This window comes from Bos taurus, chromosome 2 (assembly GCF_002263795.3).
Source record: "Bos taurus isolate L1 Dominette 01449 registration number 42190680 breed Hereford chromosome 2, ARS-UCD2.0, whole genome shotgun sequence".
NCBI lineage: Eukaryota > Metazoa > Chordata > Mammalia > Artiodactyla > Bovidae > Bos > Bos taurus.
The window spans coordinates 4248234-4261287 of NC_037329.1; the positions used below are offsets into that span (position 1 = coordinate 4248234).

Here is a 13054-nt window from a genome sequence, read left to right on the forward strand (position 1 = left end):
ACTGAAGAGGAAGTGGATGGCCTATGTTCAATTTCATGTGGTCTGACCTAATATTTTGTTTTAAATTACATATGCAAGAGGGAAAACTGTTAAGAAAAGTAAGGGAATTGGGGGGCCTTCCCAGGTGGCGCTAGTGATAAAGAACCTGCCTGCAGGCAGGGGACTGAAGAGATAGATGTGCGTTCAATCCCTGGGTCAGGAAGATCCCCTGGACGAGGGCATGGCAACCCACTCATCTTCTTGCCTGGAGAATCCCATGGACAGAGGAGCCTGGTGGACTACAGTCCATAGAGTTGCAAAGAGTTGGACATGACTGAAGCGATTTAGCACACACACACAAGGGAATAATTAATGCAAATTTTAGAAATATGATAATATCTAGTAGGGGGACAATATCAGAGTGAGGCATGTGGGATGGGGAGAGGAGAGGCGTTGCTTCTAAAGTACCTTGAATGGACTTCCCTGGTGGTCCAGTGGTTAAGAATCCTCCTACCAATGCTGAGGACACAGGTTAAATCCCTGGTCCGGGACAATCCCACATGCTGTGGAGCAACAAGGCCCGTGAGCCACAACTACTGAACCCGTGCACATAGAGCCCTTGCTTCAGGACAGGAGAAGCCACTGCAAGAGAAGCCCATGCACCTCAGCAAAGAGTAGCCCCCGCTCAACACAAATAGAGAAAGCCCGCACAGCAATGCAGACCCACCACGGCCAGTAAATAAATCTTTAAAAAAGAAAAGAAAATACAGGAGGAAAGCTAAGTGACTGTGGTGGTTTTGTTGCTTTTTTCTCTTTTCTTCATTTGCATTTATTTAAACATAGTTCTCAAAACATTTGAGTGAAATTGGGTCTCCTTTGGTAAGTAAAGGACCTGAAAATAACATTTTTTTTTCTTTTCTTTTCTTTCTTTTTTTTTTACAATTGTATTTATTTTTGGCTGTGTTGGGTCTTCGTGTGTGGGCTTTTCCCTAGTTCGGGTGAGCGTGGGCCATAACTAGTGGTGTGCGGGCTTCTCACTGCAGTGGCTTCTCTTGTTGTGGGGCACAGGCTCACGGGCTTCAGTGGTTGCAGTATGTGAGCTCGGCATTGTGTCTTCCAGGATCTAGAGCACAGGCTCGGCAGTTATGGCACACGGGCTCCACAGCATGTGGGATCTTCCCATAGCAGGGGTTACACCTGCATCTCCAGCACTGGAAGGCGGATTCTTTACCACGGAGCCACCAGGGAAGCCCAAAAATAACATTTTAAAAATCAACAGGCAAAGTCTTCAGATCATCCACAACACAGATGTAGTGTTCCCTTCTTTTTCTCAAACTCTGAAGTGCCCAGTTTTTCCATATAGTCTTAAAAGCTTCCCAGGGAACAGGACTTCCCTGGTGGTCAAGTGGTTAAGATTACACCCTTCCATTGCAGGGGGCCTGAGTTCAATTCCTGGTCAGGGAACTAGATCCTGCATGCCACAACTAAGCCCCAGCACAGCCGGATAAATAATTAAAAAAAAAAAAAAGGCTAGAAGAACAAGAGTGTATTTGTGATGGAATGTATTGTCACTTGTTGATAATTGAAAGACCATTATCCCCTCGTAACAGCTTTAAGAAATAGCCTTTTTAAGGCATACATTGTGTAACTCTTATTCCCTGCTATATATAGTACACATGACATAAAGGCTGACAAATTCACATTTATATAAGTATTAAGCATTTGCTGTATTGAAAGTTCTTTAGTTCTAATACTAGCAGTATAGAGTTACAGCACATAATTTTTATCATTTAATTGCAGGTACAGGCTTCCTTGGTGGCTCAGCTGGTAAAGAATTGACCTGTAATGCAGGACACCTGGGTTCAATCCCTGGGTTGGGAAGATCCCCTGGAGAAGGGGACGATTACCCACTCCAGTATTCTGGCCTGGAGAATTCCATGGACTACAGTCCATGGGGTCTCAAAGAGTCAGACACAACTGAGCAACTTTCACTTACACGTATATTAACTATGGTATGTTTCATGGACTGCAGGAAAATGGCCATTTTTGTCTTGAATTTACTACTGACAATCTAATCTAAACAGTTCTGCTAAGTGCTGATATGTTAGAAAGAAAAGTGAAAGCCAAACTTTATTGTTGCTTTTTGCCATTTGGTAGCATTTTACATACCATCTTCGATCTTCAGAATATCCTGGATTCAGTAGAAAACCATTTAAATAAAGTTTTATGCAATAAAAACTTCTCAGCAGTCAAAATTCATACTGTAAAAAAATACATGCAAAACATACTTTTCTGAAAACACTTAACTTTGAACAAAGCAGCGAACTACACAAATGCAAAATGAAAACAGCATTTCAACTGCACCAAAAGTAGTCATCAAATTCCTGTCGCTGTATGGCAAAACCCTCCACAATATTGTAATTAACCTCCAAGTAAAATAAAGAAATTAATTTAAAAGAAAAAAGTAGTCATCATGAAAGATGTAAAAGTCACCTAACTCCTCTAAGCACTATTCACTTTTTAAACGGAAGATGATAAAAAATATTGTCCACAAACAATATCCCAACTCTAGGGCAAGTTTTAGAAAGTCTTCAACCTCTTGCTTTAATGGTGACTAAGTGAGTAGGGTGGAGATCTGGAACGTGGTCTGTGTCCTCCATGACTACAATAGGGAGGAGGCGACCATCCTCTGCATATCCGATCCCTGTCTTGAGCAGCTCTCCGCCTCCTCCTCCACCTCCTCCTCTGGACGTTCTGCTATAATAGTCCCGATCATCAGAGCCTCCATCCTACCCTCTGCCACAGTAATACCAACTGCTAGAGCTGCCTACAGGGAGGTCGCCCCATGTAAATTCCTGGTGTTGAGTATGTGGCCTTTTTGTTATAGAGAAATCAACTGTGATCCTGTGTCCACCGAGCTCCATTCCATTTGCATGCTTTGTTGCTTCCTTGGCATCATCTACTTTTTCAAAGTATACACAGGCAAATCCCTATTGAACATCTAGACTGCTCGTCACATACAACAAACCCGTCAGGAATTAGGCCATGTTTAGAGAACACTTCTTTAGATCTCTTTCTGTAGTGTACAAGCACAATCCAGCACACCAAGACAACAGATGGGATCAGGACTTGCTGGATTCCCAACATGACCCCTGTGAGTAGACCGGGAGGATGACTGTGGCTATGCCATCTTCCCTAGTCTCTGCCATAAACCCACTAGGGGAGTGTCTGTGGGAGCGGGTGTGAGATCGTGGCCTCGTATGACGCCTTTGAGTGTCTAGATCTAGCCCTGCTCGCCGCGGTCATTTATGACCTCTACTGCTGTCACCGCTTGGTGTACTTCAGTGGAAGCTGCCAACCTCTCGCACCTTCCTTGCAGAGGCTCCGCCACAGCCTCGAATCACAAACCATGCACAGGTTCCCAAGGTGCTGAGAGCCCAAAAGGCCTGCACGGCCTCTGCTTCGGCCACTGTGGTGGTCCACAGGTGTCCACAGATGAAGAGATGCTCAGTCTCTGATAGTCCTTCTTTCTAGATGTGGAACTTAATTCCACCCCAGCCTTCACCACGAATGTGAGAGTTGGACTTTGAATGTGGTTTCAGACTTAATAAATGGCAAATGGAATTCGGCAGAAGTGATGGGACATCACTTCCAAGATCATGCTGTTAAAACACTGCAGCTTCCATCTTGGTCTGGTACTGTCTCTCCCCCGGCCCCCACCCATTCCTCTCTCTCCCTCCCCTCCTCCTTCCAGACTCCCTCCCTCCCTCCCGCCCCCTCTCATTATTCACTCTGAGGGCAGTCAGCTGCCACCTTATGAGGAGAGGGCCATATGCTGAGGAACAGAAAGCCTGTCATCAATCCCTGAAGTGACCTCTGAAGCAGATACTCATTTCATCAGAGCTTTAAGATGACTGCTGCCCAACTATTAATAATGACTGTCAACTGACTGCAGCCTCAGGAGACACTGAGCCAGAACTACACAGTTAAGCTGCTCCCAAATTCCTGACTCATGTAAAATTAATAAATGTTTGTTTTTTTAAGCTACTAAGTTTGGGGATAATTTATCATGCAGCAATAGATAACTAATACAGTGATCTTCAGTTTGGCAAAAATGCCTTAAAAATGACACAAAGAACATGAACTATAACGGAAAAAAATTCATAAATCAGATTTTCTAAAAAGCAGAAACTTCTGCTCTTTTAAAGATGCTACAACAGGATTCCAAACAAGATGATGCAGACATCATTTTTGCTGTTCCTTACTCTAAGTACAACTAAAACCCTGGACATAATACAATTAACAACCATAAGAGGACAGTCTTAGCTTAGGCTACTACAATAAAATACCACGGATGGGGTGGCTTAAGCAACAGACATTTATTTGTCACAGTTCTGGAGGCTGGGAAGTCCAAGATCAAGGTACTGGCAGATTCAGTGTCTGGTGAGAGTTGGTGGGGAGAGAGACTGAGGGTGAGAGTGAGCTCTGGTATCTCCTCCTGATCTACTAAGGGCACTTCCCACCCCACCATCATGAGCTCCTCTAAACCTAATCACTTCCTCAAAGCCCCACCTTCAGATATTATCATGCTGGAGATTAGGATTTCAACATTTGAATTTGGGGATGACACAGACATTTACTCCAAAGCAAGGACTCTGAAAGGCGGAAGGCAGACGGGCTACCAGATGGTGGCAGACAGCTCAGAACAGCCCAGAAATGGCACTTTCCTGCCTCACCAACATGTGGTCAATGTAGAATGAATAGAGAGAATTCCCACCAGTAGCAGCAGGTGGGCCAGACTGAATTGCCTTGTAGCTGTGGCACCAGCAGAGACCAAGTGGCAATTTCTGACTTTAGTCCCCCACCCAATGGTAGCAGAAAGCCTCAGGGCAGTCCAGCAACAACGGAATGCCCGGGCACACTTTCTTCCCCCACTGCAGTCTGGATACCCACCTACACCCGGCAGCAGCTGAGGCCACAGAGCTCTCCTCCCATTTGGTTAGCATCAGTGGAAAATGAGTAGGAAGTTTGGACTTCCGACTCAGCAGTAGCAGACAGTACCCCTCACCCTCCAAACTAGAGAACTGTGCGAGGAAGTTGGAGAGAAGAGAACCAGAGAAAGGGTTTCTTTAACCTTTATGGGATATTCTGGGCAGACAGTTCGTTTACCAAATGAGACACTGGCCAGAATGAATTCACCAAAAGGTTTGAGAGCGGGGCTTTCACAGCAACCTTTGAATAGCACACAAACAAAGCAAACCAGAATAGCACTGCAAGAACTCAGAAAGAAACTGACATTGAAATCTCAGTCACAAAAATAGGGCAGGACCAGCATGCATCCTAAACAGGAAGACTGCTTGAAAAGACTATTTAAACAGGATCCAGAGTCTTATAACGTAATATCCACAATGTCCAGGACACAGCAAATTAAAAAAGAAAAATCATTTGTCATACCAAGAACCAGGACCAGGGAAACCACAACTGGCCCAACAATGCCAGCACTGATATGGCTCAGATGTTGGAGTTATCCAGCAAGGATCTTGAGGCAGCCATCAAAAAAATGCTGCAGTGAGCAATTATGAATATTCTTGAAGCATATACAAATAGAAAATCTGAGTAAAGAAATAAAAGATACAAAAAGAACCAAATGAGAATTAAAGAATTAAAAAAATAAATAATCAAGATTAAAACTCACTGGATGGGCTCAGTAATAGATCGGAGGAGAGATATGAAAAAACATTGAAGACAGAGCAATAGAACTTACCCAGTCTGACCAACAAAGAGAAAATAGATGGGAAAAAGATATAAACAGACTTCAGAGACTTGTGGAACAGCAACAGATTTGTGTCACTGAAGTTCCCAGAAAGGGAGGAGAAAGTGTGAAACAGAAAAAAAAAATTTTTTTGAAGAAATAATGGCTGAATACTTCTAAATTTGGTGAAAAGCATAAACCTATATTTATTCAAGATGTTGAACAAACCCTAAACAGGGTAAACTGAAAGAAATCCACCCCAAGACATAATCAAGCTTCTGAAAGCTGAAGACAAAGGAAAAAGCTCTGAAAGCACCTAGAAAGAAATAATGTGTCACATATAGAAAAACTATTCAATGACAACAGATTTCTCATTTGACTCCAAGGAGACCAAAAGTAAATGGCACAAGATTTTCAAGTGCTGAAAGAAAAGAGCTGTCAATGCTAAACTATATCCAATGAAAAAAAAAAAGCCCTTTAGAAATGGGGAGAAATGAAGTCTTTCTTAGGCAAAAAAACACTAAGAGACTTTGTTACCAGCAAGTCTGCTCCAGAAAACTGGCTAAAGACCTTCTCTACACTGAAAGGAGATAATAACAGAAGGAATCTGGAACGAGAGTGACAGGAAAGTGACATGAGAAGAAAAAAAGGGGGGTTAAATATAATTTTATCATTCTCCTTATAAGTTTTAAAAGTGGTGTTTGATGGTTCATGTAAAAATTATAACATGATTCGATGTGATGCTCAATATACAGAGAGGGAATACTTTTTGTTTGTTTTGTGTTTTGTTTTTGTTTTTGTTTATTTATTTTAATTGGAGGCTAACTACTTTACAATATTGTAGTGGTTTTTGCCATACGACATGAATCGACCATGGGTGTACGAGTGTTCCCCATCCTGAACCCCCCTCCCACCTCCCTCCCCACCCCATCTCTCAAGGTCATCCCAGTGCACCAGCCCTGAGCACCCTGTCTCATGCATCGAACCTGGACTGGTGATCTGTTTCACATATGATAATATGCATGTTTCAATGGTATTCTCTCAAATCATCCCACCCTTGCCTTCGCCCACTGAGTCCAAAAGTCTGTTCTTTACATCTATATCTCTTTTGCTGTCTTGCATATAGGGTCATCATTATCATCTTTCTAAATTCCATATATATGTGTTAGTATACTCTATTGGTGTTTTTCTTTCCACCTTACTTCACTCAGTATAATAGGCTCCAGTTTCATCCACCTCATTAGAACTGATTCAAATGCATTCTTTTTAATAGCTGAGTAATATTCCATTGTCTATATATACCACAGCTTTCTTATCCATTCATCTGCTAATGGACATCTAGGTTGCTTCCATGTCCTGGCTATTATAAACAGTGCTGCGATGAACATTGGGGTACACGTGTCTCTTTCAATTCTCGTTTCCTTGGTGTGTATGCCCAGCAGTGGGATTGCTGGGTCATATGGCAGTTCTATTTCCAGTTTTTTAAGGACTCTCCACACTGTTCTCTATAGTGGCTGTACTAGTTTGCATTCCCACCAACAGTGTAAGAGGGTTCTCTTTTCTCTGCACCCTCTCCAGCATTTATTGTTTGTAGACTTTTTGATAGCAGCCATTCTGACTGGCGTGAGATGGTACTTCATTGTGGTTTTGATGCATTTCAGAGAGGGAATACTTAAGACAATTATATTTTTAAAATGAAGAAGGTAAAAGAACCCAAGTAGAAGTAAATTTTCTACAGTTTTATTGCAGTAGTAAAAAAAAAAAATCAGTACCAGTGGCCTCTGGTAAGTTGTGTATACATATTGCTATACCTAAAGTAACCACCAAATAAAAGTATACATGGAGACTTAAATCTATGATGAAATTATATTTTAGCTCCCTCTAAATGTTCAAATAACCCAGAGGAATGTATGAAAAAGGGAACAGAGGACCAAGAAACAGAGAAATATTGGAAATATTGAGATCCCTATATATCTTATTTGAATATGTACATAATAATCACCTCCTTCTAGCAAAGTCTCTTGACTATTAAAGTAAGCTTTAAAATCATATTTATATAAACAAATCAAGATGAGATTCTAAAAAAATACCCAAGCAGTCCAGGGGAAGCAAGAAAAGAGAAACCCAGAAACAAACGTAAAACAAATAATGACATGGCAAATTAAAGCCCCAACGTTTTGATAATTATTTTAAATATCAATGATTGAAGTAGACCAGTTGAAATAGGTTGACACAGTGGATTATACAAAACACAGTTCATTCATCTGTTTGACGTGTAGTTTATTTCCATGCGCAAATATTGTAAATCGTGCTGCAATGAACATTCAAAATTGGATCATCTGCAGAGATGTGGATGGACCTAGAGTCTGTCATACAGAGTGAAATAATTCATAAAGAGAAAAATAAATACTGTATATTAGTGTATAAATATGGAATCTAGAAAAACAGTACAAAAAGTATAAAAAATAGTAAAAAAAAAAAAAAAAAAAGATGAATCTATTTCCAAGGTAGGAATAGAAACACAGATGTAGAGAACATACATGTGGATACCAGGGTGAGGAGTGTGGGATGAATTGACATATATATATTCTCACACGCTAGTAAAGTAATGCTTAAAATTCTCCAAGCCAGGCTTCAGCAATATGTGAACCATGAAATTCCAGATGTTCAAGCTGGTTTTAGAAAAGGCAGAGGAACCAGAGATCAAATTGCCAACATCCGCTGGATCATGGGAAAAGCAAGAGAGTTCCAGAAAAACATCTATGTCTGCTTTATTGACTATGCCAAAGCCTTTGACTGTGTGGATCACAAGAAACTGTGGAAAATTCTGAGAGATGGGAATACCAGACCACCTGACCTGCCTCTTGAGAAGCCTGTATGCAGGTCAGGAAGCAACAGTTAGAACTGGACATGGAACAACAGACTGGTTCCAAATAGGAAAAGGAGTATGTCAAGGCTGTATATTGTCATCCTGCTTATTTAACTTATATGCAGAGTACATCATAAGAAATGCTGGGCTGGAGGAAGCACAAGCTGGAATCAAGATTGCTGGGAGAAATATCAATAACCTCAGATATTCAGATGACACCACTCTTATGGCAGAAAGTGAAGAAGAACTAAAGAGCCTCTTGATGAAAGTGAAAGTGGAGAGTGAAAAAGTTGGCTTAAAGCTCAACATTCAGAAAACTAAGATCATGGCATCTGGTCCCAGCACTTCATGGCAAATAGTGGGGAAACAGTGGAAACAGTGTCAGACTTTATCTTTTTTGGCTCCAAAATCACTGCAGATGGTGAAAATCACTGCAGCCATGAAATTAAAAGACGCTTACTCCTTGGAAGGAAAGTTATGACCAACCTAGATAGCATATTCAAAAGCAGAGACATTACTTTGCCAACAAAGGTTCGTCTAGTCAAGGCTATGGGTTTTCCTGTGGTCATGTATGGATGTGAGAATTGGACTGTGAAGAAAGCTGAGTGCCAAAGAATTGATGCTTTTGAACTGTGGTGTTGGAGAAGAGTCTTGAGAGTCCCTTGGACGGCAAGGAGATCCAACCAGTCCATTCTGAAGGAGATCAGCCCTGGGTGTTCTTTGGAAGGAATGATGCTAAAGCTGAAACTCCAGTACTTTGGCCACCTCATGCAAAGAGTTGACTCATTGGAAAAGACTCTGATGCTGGGAGGGATTGGGGGCAGGGGGAGAAGGGGACGACAGAGGATGAGATGGCTGGATGGCTTCACTGACTCGATGGACATGAGTCTGAGTGAACTCCGTGAGTTTGTGATGGACAGGGAGGCCTGGTGTGCTGTGATTCATGGGGTTGCAAAGAGTCGGACATGACTGAGCGACTGAACTGAACTGATGGCTAAAACAGTGATAACAGGGACATATATAGTATTAAATGCTTACATTAGGAAAGAGGAAAGGTTTATATCAATAATCTTAGTTCCTACCTAAAGAAACTAGGAAAAGAAGAGCAAAATAAACCCAAAGCAAGAGGAATAAGGAAAGAATAAAAACAGAAATTGATGAAATTGAAAATGGGGAGAAAAAAGAGAAAAATCAATGAAGCAAAAAGCAAGTCTTCAGAACAATAATAAAATTGACAAATCTTGAGTTAAATTGATAAAATTAAAAAGATGCAAGTTACTGATATCAGGATTAGGGAGGGGATACTGTTACAGATCCTGTAGCCATTAAAAGGATAAAAAGGAAGTTATCTTATAAAAGGAAGTTTTATTATAAAACTTATATTATAAAAGGAAGTTTTAAAAAGGAAGTTATATAATAAAAGGAAGTTTTATTATAAAAACTCTACACACATAAGTCCAACAACGTAGATGAACTGCACCAATTCCTAGAGTGTCACAAACTACTTAAACATACCCAAAAGGAAATGGATAACTTGAATAAATCCTATTACCTATTAAAGACATTGAATCTATAAATTAAAAGCTTCCCCCCCCCAAAAAAAAAGTCTTCATGCTTCTATAGATTCCCTGGAGAAGTTTATCAAAAATTTAAAGAACTAATTCTACACGTTCTCTTCTAGAAAAAAGAAGAAGGAGGAATACTTTCCAACTCATTTTATGAGGCCCTGAAACCAAAAGCAGACAAAAACCATACTAAAAAAAAACTATAGACCAATATCACTCACAGATTTAGATCTAAAACTTTTCAACAAAGTATTATCAAAATGAACAATATCAATAGTATGTGAACCAAGAACTTGCAGATGTTCAACCTGGATTTAGAAAAGGCAGAGAAACCAGAGATCAAATTGCCATTTGCTGGATCATTGAAAAAGCAAGAGAGTTCCAGAAAAATATCTACTTCTGCTTTATTGACTACACCAAAGCCTTTGACTGTGTGGATCACAATAAACTGTGGAAAATTCTTAAACAGATGGGAATACCAGACCACCTTACCTGTCTCCTGAGAAACTTGTATGCAGGTCAAGAAGCAACAGTTAGAACTGGACATGGAACAAAAGACTGGTTTAAAATTAGGGAAGGAGTATGTCAAAATTGTATACTGTCATCCTGCTTATTTAACTTATATGCAGAGTACATTATGTGAAATGCTGGGGTGGATGAAGCACAAGCTGGAATCAAGATTGTCAGGAAAAATATCAATAACCTCAGATCTGCAGATAACATCACCCTTATGGCAGAAAGCAGAGGAACTAAAGAGCCTCTTGATGGAGGTGAAAGAGGACAGTGAAAAAGCTGGCTTAAAACTCAACATTTAAAAAACTAAAATCATGGCATCAGGTCCCATAGCTTCATGGCAAACAGATGGGGAAACAATGGAAATATTGACAGACTTTATTTTCTTGGGCTCCAAAATCACTGCAGATGGTGAGTGCAGCCATGAAATTAAAAGAGGCTTGCTCCTTGGAAGAAAAGCTATTACCAACCTAGACAGCATATTAAAAAGCAGAGACATTACTTTGCTGACAAAGGTCCATCTAGTCAAAACTATGGTTTTTCCAGTAGTCATGTATGGATGTGAGAGTTAGACCATAAAGAAGGCTGAGCACCAAAGAATTGATGCTTTTGAACTGTGGTGTTGGAGAAGATTCTTGAGAGTCCCTTGGACAGCAAGGAGATCAAACCAGTCAATCCTAAAGGAAATCAATCCTGAATATTCATTGCAAGGACTGTTGCTGAAGCTGAAGCTCCAATACTTTGGCCAGCTGAGGCAAAGAAGTGACTCACGGAAGAACTGACCCTGATGCTGGGAAAGATTGAAGGCAGGAGAAGGAGACGACAGAGAATGAGTTGGTTGGATGGCATCACAGACTCGATGGACATGAGTTTGAGCAAGCTCCAGGAGTTGATGATGGACAGGGAAGCATGGCATGCTGCAGTCCGTGGGGTCAAAAAGAATTGGACAGGACTGAGCAACTGAACTGAACTGAACCAGTAGGATTTACTCCAGGGATGCCAGGTTGGTTTGATGTTTGAAAATCAATAAATATAATTGATCAATAGGCTAAAAAAGAAAGCTTACCTGATCATATTGATTGATGCAGCAAAAAGAATTTTAAATAATTCAACACCACTTCATGACAAGAAAAAACTCTCAGAAAACTAGAAATAAAGGGGAACATCCTCAACCTGATAAAAAGTATCTAGAAAAAAATCTTAAAGCTAACATCAGATTTAACAATAAGACATCTGCCTTCTTAAATCTTATGCAACATAAGTCTGGAAGTTCTAGCCAGAAAAATAAAGCAAGAAAGAAAATAAAAGGCATACATATTGAAAATGAAAAAATAAAAGGGTCCCAATTTGCAGACAACTTGTTTATCTACATATAAATCCTATGAAAAATAAAATTCCTACAGTAAATGAGTTTAGCAAGGTTACAGAATACCAGATAAACATTCATAAATCAATTGTATTTCCATATACTAGCAACAAACAAACAGGTGAAAACCGGAGTTAAAAACAGAAAACCATTTACAATTTCTTCAAAAAATTAAGTAGGTTATAAATGTAACAAAACTCACATAGGACTTATATGCTGAAGAACACAAAACTGATGACAGAAATCAGAGAGGCTTATAGCAAATAGACAGATATTTATGTTCATGAATTAGATGATTCACATGGTAAAGTTGTCAGTTCTCCCTGATATTTCTGCCCAAACAGGATTAACCTAAATGCCAGAAAGATTTTATTTTGGTTGCTGTAAAGAAGATCATTTTAAAATTTACATGGAAAGTTAAAAGAACAAGAATAGCTAAAATCATTTGGAAAAAAAAAACAGAGAGAGGAACCACCTACTTGATGCTGAAACTGTGCAGCTACAGTAATCCAGACTGAGTGGTGTTGGCAGAGGGGCAGACACAGCAATTCTCCCAAATGACTTTTGACAAAACTGCAAAAGCAATTCAACAGAGGAAGGATACATCTTTCAGCAAATGGTGCTGAACAATTGGACATCCATTGGCAAAAACATGAACATCGACCCAAATCTCACATCTTGTTGTTGTTCAGTCACTCAGTCATATCCGACTCTTTGCGACCCCGTGGTTTGCAGCACGCCAGGCCTCCCTGTCCATCACCAACTCCTGGAGATTCCTCAGACTCAAGTGCCTCGAGTCTGTGATGCCATCCATATCTTCGTCCTCTGTTGTCCCCTTCCCCTCCTGCCTTCAATCTTTCCCAACATCAGGGTCTTTTCTAATGGTCAGTCCTTCACATCAGGTGGCCAAAGTATTGGAGCTTCAGCTTCAGCAACAGCTTCAGCAACAGTCCTTGCAATGAATATTCAGGATTGATTTCCTTTAGGATTGACTGGTTTGATCTCCTTGC

At 40.4% G+C, this 13054-nt stretch overlaps 1 pseudogene; it reads right to left on the reverse strand.

Moving 5' to 3' along the window:
- Positions 1 to 2583: 2583 nt before the first annotated feature.
- LOC100300467 (transformer-2 protein homolog beta-like) lies at positions 2584 to 3390 on the reverse strand (annotated as a pseudogene).
- Positions 3391 to 13054: the final 9664 nt, after the last annotated feature.